The following is a 6,833-nucleotide window of genomic DNA, read 5'->3' as shown; positions in this document are numbered from 1 at the left end:
GGGCGACTCGGGCAGGGCTTGGGGACAGGGCACTGCCTGCGGTCCCCGGACACCAGCGAAGGACTCGCAGGTCCAGCCCAGTTGGGCAGTCTTCCAGCCCCCGAGAGCTTAGCAAGCAGCAGGTACGGAGGGACCAGACCTTAGGTCAGTTCACTCCTCTATTTACCACCCCCTCTCAGTTGCGTGGTTCAAATCCTTCCAAGTACCCCCAGCCCTCTGTTATCTCCCTGAGCAGGGTGGAGGGCTGCAGGGAGCAAATGCAGGATTTCTTACTTTCCCTCTACATCACCAAGTCAAGTTGCCTACAGGGATCTGTGATTGCAGAACTTAAAGTCTTCACAGAGCTGTCGTGCCGCATCAGCCATGAAGATGGCCTCAAGCCGCACTGCAGGACAAAGCGCGTTGCACCATGGCCCATCGGTTTGGAAATTTCAGTGGGGACCAGAGCCTGGCAGGATAAGGGTTGAGCCCTAAAGCAGCGAGTATGAACATAAACCCAGTAATTAGTGAGAAACACGGAACAAAACACACCATGTCCATATCCTGTATCACAGTCCTCCCAGCTAGCATACAGGTTGTGAAGTGCACAACAGGTTCGTGATTTTCCCTTTAGATCAAAAGATAGCTTCATCGCGGCACTGTGGGTTTTTTATTCAACTCTTGCTGACTTCCCTCTGGATTTTAGTAAAACTTTCACAGCCTCTATGATTCCATTTCTCACTCTCTGCGACAAGATTTAGGAGAGGTAGTATCATTTTTAAAGCTAATAACTTACAATTGGGTAGTAGGTTGGATTTTTCCAGCAGTCTGCTTAACTGGAGTTTGTACTACCGCACCCCCGTAAGAAAGATGTGCTTTTGCTTTCCTAGGGTTTTTCATGGGAGCAGCACTCTGTTCTACAAATACGGTCTTCGTTATATAAGGGCATTTACAAGGCCTGCGTACTGGAGTACACATAAGACCAGGGCAACAATGAATAGAGCCATTGATGACAGAAGTTTAATAGTAAATATAAATAGATTCAAGGCAGCATAGCATAGTCTTTTTTTAAAAAGCTTTTCCAAGAAGCCCGAGAGCCGGGCTGCAGCCTGTTATACCTGAGGGCCATAACTTAGCCAGGCAGCAGTAGAGCATTCTCAAAAGTAACTCGACGTATGCCCTGGCTTCAGAAAGAGGCGCTGTTTCAAAATGCGAGCATTAAAAGGGATGGAGCCTAGATTCGTGATATAAACCAATAATAATAAATCTTGAACTACTGTTCATGGTTCGGTTGTTTCCACCTTTTTATGCCATGTGAAGTGGAAACTTGATTTCCTAAATGAAATTAAGAGCTGCCCTTGTAATCACATGTCAGGCACGCGTGGCATTGATAACAAACATATCACATGCTGTTTTATTGCTGAGGTAATTGTTTGAGCGGCCAGTTCTTTGAGCTGTTTTTCCAGTTCAGATGGAAGAGAGAACAGGGGCTGTGTTCCCAAAGTGCAAGAAGTGATGGTGTTGAAATGTGCACAGTGCAAGCCACTGAGAACTGCCAAACCAAGAAGACTGACTTTATTTTCTGGTTTGTATACCTATTGCAGTGGCAAAAGTGTAGGTGCCACCTAATTTGATACATCTACGACAGGCCAATTCTTTTAATGCTTTTTTGCCAAAAACCCCCTCTCTACCTTTCCTTTTCATGCAGCAACCTCAGGAATGCAAACCAAACGCTGTCATGGAGTAACCTTCCTTATTCTCAGAGAACTTCACACCTCCATTTCATCTCAGCAGATGACAACCCAGTGCCACAGTTACAGGGCATTCCTTCCCAGAACAAACTGCACACCACAACTCCTTTTCAAACATGTGATCCTGAAAGTACCCCCTTTGAAAAGGGCGTTAAGCTTCACTATTTTGTTTAGTTTATTATAGGTCTCCAAGTCACTGATGCAACTAGTTGACAATCACCTAAATCTTAGACTTTGTTTGTGTAGTTTGCCCTACACATTGCAGGCCATCAGAGCAGGGAGGAGACCGTGCTCTCCTGCTATTGCCCGTAAGCAATGATATTCAAAATAAATTTTCATTAAATTTGGAGTCTAGCTCAATGGCACGGTCACAGACGGCACTGAGATGAAAGCCCTGGAAGCCAAAATTTCTGTTTATTTACAGCACATTTGCAAGCTGAGCAGAAGGGGCCCGTTGAATATCAGGCCTTCGGCTAGGAAGCGTGACAACCATCACGGTGGTTTTGGTAGGGAAGACTTTCACAAAAGCAAACAAGTGGCCTTACAACTCAGTTAAATGTCATATGGTAACAATAAATTCTGTTGTTGTAACTACAGCAGCTTTTTTATTTTTTTTAACAATGAAGAAAAGCCTTAAAATTATTTTCATGCTGCAAAGAGGATGGCTAATCACGAGCAGCAGTTTGGGTTCGCATCTCCACAAGCGTTCTGCTTGCTACCCCTCTCCCAAAGCAAGCCGTTCACACCCCCTCCCAGCGGAGAGGGGCGTTCAGCTATCCACGCTGTGGGCACACCCCGAGACGGGGCTTTGTACAGCAAACCCTCCTCTGCCCTTTTGGCTCGCCCGCATCTTGCCCCCGCCGGAGGAGAGGTGGCGGGACCGGGCTGCCTCTGGCAGGGCTGCTGCCCAGGCGGGCGGCGATGGGAGGGAGGTCCCTGCAGAGGGTGCTCCAGCCCCGGCCACCTTCCTCCAGCTGCCGCCGGCCACAGCCTACTTCGGGGTTTCGTGGAAACCCACGGGTGGGAAGGAGCACACGCAGACAGGGGGACCTTGGCAGGCCGGGAACACATCAGCGAGAGATTTAACTGCAGGGTTGGGTTGCTCAGCAGGCCCGTTTCCCAGAAATTCAGTACCTGGCTCTCCACGGTTTGGTGTAAAAAGAAGTTTCTGCTGCAGCGGAGTAAAACGCCGCTCTTTCCAACAGCCTTTGATGTGGAAAAGGATGCTGGTTTGACTCTGATAATGCTGCAGATCAGAGGAAGGTCACTTCCCTGGGATGTGTAGCGCCTGCTGGCAGCACTTTACTTAAAGCCCAGCAGCACCGGGACCACAACCACCTGATGCCTGTTTCCAGACTGACTCGGAGTCAGATGAGCTGAGCAGACTCAGGTCTAGATCCTAAGAGAGATGACACTGGTAAAAATTCTTTGCAATAATTGCAGCTTAGAAATTAAAGTCCAAATATGCCACTGAGACAAAAATATTCTTACATCTCTCTAATTTGGCAGGCAGTATAAATAAACATGAGATTTTGCCACATTATGGAACAAACCACAACAAAGTGAAACTCTCTTAATTCTGTTAGTTTCTCTGGATCTGAGCTGATGCCCTGGCCAGAGATGGTGCGGGGGACCACCCCCAGGCACTGTCTGTTCTGCAGCTCATTCCCCAGATTGCCAATGGGCACTGAAGCCATCAAGCAGCATTTATTTTTACATTCTTTAAAAAGTGACCGTTGTAGAGAAGTGCTGGGAAACTCCCTTCCTCTGCTTCACAAAGAGTTTTTGATGTATAAATCTTATTAGTAATATCGATTATCCACTCAGTCCTCCTGCAAAACCCCTCAGCCCAGCCCCTGAAAACCACAAAATGACTGAAATAAAGCACCTAAGCCAAAACTAAGGCAGGATCTCGTATGTACCAGCATCTTCCTTCTTTACTCATTACTAATTCTTCCATCTCTGTTTTTTTGGAGACGAGTTTATATCTCACTGGCTTTCAGAGCAAGCAGGCCCCAACAACCATTACAGATGCCTCCTCTTAGGCTTCATACTGCGTTGGCAGGCACAGGGGGGTACAGTTGGCCTTGTAAATTAAGACATAGTTTTAATAAGCAGCTTCAGCACATAGACACGAGAGAAGAGAAGCAGAAGTTTCTGAGGGACTCATGCTCCCAACACATGCCCAAAGGGTTATTTAAGGTACTTTACTGTAAAGCCCACAGAGAGGAGTAGGATAGTCTTTAAAAACCTTTTGTAAAGTAGAGCTGGACAGGGAAAACTGCAGAAGAAGAGTTTGGTTATCAAACACCTAGATTCCCTGGGACTGATTCCCCCCCCAGGTGTCAATTTTACAACTGATTAAACAGCACGTTGCGTTTTCTGTGAAAGTCTGGGCAGACCGGTCCCATTGCAGGCAGAGGGAGCTATTGGAAGGGCGGAGTATTTTCCACCCTCACAGTCTCTGTAACATCCACACAAACAACTGAGAAACTGTGTTTTTACTACTTTCTGTGCAAATGACTTTGATAAGACCCAGGCCAGCTTACTCATCCCCTGCAACCAGATAATGGTATTCCCTGGAGCAGAAAGCGGTGATTGGGTTGGGGGTGTTTTAAGTACTGGCTAACCCTGTGACTAAAAACAAACAAAGAGATAAAGTGAATTTGAGTGTCTAAATTCATACTACATTAGAGGGATTCAAGAAAGGGAATGGATCCAGATTCCTGTGACGAAGTCTACTGCAATTTCAGGGCTGGACAGGAATAACATGGAGACCAACTCTCTTCTTTCAAGATACCTAAATTCCTGTAGATTCAGTTGCCATAATACAGTTTCTGTAGAAGTCGTGACTGAATAAGTGCCTATGCTACAGATGAAATGGTGACAAATTTCAGGGCAGAAGCAGCTTGCACTTCTGCTGAACTGATGAGCACATCACAGTTAACGAGGGAGTGACAGGGTCTGTGTTTGATTCTTCAGGGTGAAGAAACAGCGGCTGATGCCCTGGGCAAGAAATCAAACCCAACATGTCTATTAGGGCAAATAAATTTAACTTTCCGTATGACACTGACACTTGTCACACCATATGTAGAGAAAGTTCTTGCAGTGCTTCACGTCCTCTGCAGCCCTCCGCTAAGGCTTGCCAGGCACCGCGTGGCCAAGGCAAGCAAAAGGCACTCATCGCTTGCAGATTCATATGTACATTGAATTTCCTTGCAGGGCTGGTTGAAACCTTCCCTTTCTAAACACAGAGATTTTTGCGCTGCCCTAGAGAAAGAAACCCTGAGAGGCTTCACTAAGAAGGACACATGGCACGGCACCTGAGAAGTGGCCTCTGTTTTTGCAGTTTCTTCATGGTCACTGATACTGGAAGTGGACTGCAAGGAAAAACCACACTGAAGAGAGTAGAGGAAAAGAAGAGGTACTGGCTCTAGCTGGAAAACAAGCACTCAGACTTGCTTCCCTCTTGACATGCTGTTTATATTAGCCAGTCATGCATTTTTGTTTGTCTGGTTTCTTTCTTTTTTGGCCATCACTGCTTCTCGGGCTGGCTCTGGTCTGTACTGCGAGTTCTTTGTGAGGAGACATGCAAATGTTTTCTCCCTCTCTGCTGCCAGAAAACAACGTGGGTCATTTTCAGGACCCACAGACACCGAGCCAAGGACCCCTCAGCCCCTTTTGTGGCCTCCAAACTCACATCTGCAATCTCAGCTTGATAAGATAAGTTTACTGGTTTTATCACAGAAACTTATGCTTTTTGATATTATCCTTTATCCTGGAAGAGATATTAAAAGAGTAGCTAATATGCTCGGGAACACAGCAATGACCTGCAGGGATATATGTATTGCTATATTGCTCTACAAAATGGGGACATGCTAACACCAAAATTACATCACTGAGCTAAATACAGGTGATAAAATTCCCCAAGTAATGACACGATAAAACCAGGTATCAACCCATTTCCCTCTCTGTGGCTGGCTGGACTCTGCCTTTCCGTTGCCATAAGGTTTTTTTGTCCCTCTAGTTTTCAGTAAGGCATATTCAGGATCTGTAACCATCTGCCTTTAAAGAGAAAAGCCAAAGGCAAGGAAAAGAGCAGGCTAATGGCCCTTATCCGATGCTAAAGACAGACACAGAGACCTCTGTGTTTGGTCTGATGCAGAAAAAAAAACAGTTGGGATTAAATTTATAGATAAAACCATAAGTGAGAATTCTTCTGTATTTTCGTTTGTAATAGTAAGGAGTTTACACCGCTTCTACCTGAAAGAACTACATGACCTGAAACTGGGATCTTGTTTCCTGTATCCCCCTTGGCTTTTAGTCATCCTACTTCTAACGGACCCCCAGCAAGACCTGTTCATTCACACTGAGTCTTTTCTAACCAGGGGGTGGGGGGACCAGCTTAGTTTTTTTGCAGTTGCAGGAGAAATTAAGTATTTCTATATGGTGGGAAACCACGTATGTAAAGAAGGCTTTCCCACAGAGCTGCAATGCTGGCCTGCAGCACCCGCTGCTACGGGTGTCCTTGGTTTTCACAGGGCTCTGCCAGTGCAACTCAATCCTGGCATGCCGGAGCCCCGCAGCTATTCCGCCCCAGCCTCGCTGCACTGACAGCAGATCATCGCCCTTATCCTGACCTTCTTTTCTGCTCTGCCAGGCCTGAGAATAACAAATGACGCTAACATTTACTGGTGGCCTTGCGTCTGAGGCTGAGGCCACAAAACTCGTATCACTGATTGCCTTGAACAGAGCAAGAAAGGCAGCATCAGCGTGCCCATCCAGCTCAGCTGTGCTCAGCTTCTGCTTTCCTGAACCAAGTATAATCCTCAAAAGGGAACGTTCCCCTCACATATTGTCAGTGCTGTCTATCCATTCTTGGTAACTGCTAATAAATTGTAGGGCTTTGTTTGTTTGTTTTTTTAAGCTTTCCTCTGCAGTCGGTTCATGAGAGCTGGAGACCTTTCTGTTCTCCTTCCCTCAACTTCCCCATCTTGTGCAAGAGCTTCAGTGATGTTGTCCTTAAAAAGTCAGTGATTGTTCCCAGGAACATTATTGTCCTTGTGTAACTACCAGCACGCTCAGGAAACAGCTTGAGACTCT

The 6,833-nt window shown here is 46.3% G+C and overlaps 1 protein-coding gene across 1 annotated transcript in view; it reads right to left on the bottom strand.

The window, feature by feature from the left end:
• The window catches only part of LOC104134098 (1-aminocyclopropane-1-carboxylate synthase-like protein 1), a 52,424-nt gene that overhangs the window by 15,293 nt on the left and 30,298 nt on the right, over window positions 1-6,833 (bottom strand). The window lies entirely within an intron of this gene.

Source organism: Egretta garzetta, unplaced genomic scaffold (assembly GCF_000687185.1).
Source record: "Egretta garzetta isolate BGI_Z169 unplaced genomic scaffold, ASM68718v1 scaffold329, whole genome shotgun sequence".
NCBI lineage: Eukaryota > Metazoa > Chordata > Aves > Pelecaniformes > Ardeidae > Egretta > Egretta garzetta.
The sequence above is the reverse complement of the archived record's forward strand: the minus strand, read 5'-3'. Positions and strand labels throughout refer to the sequence as shown.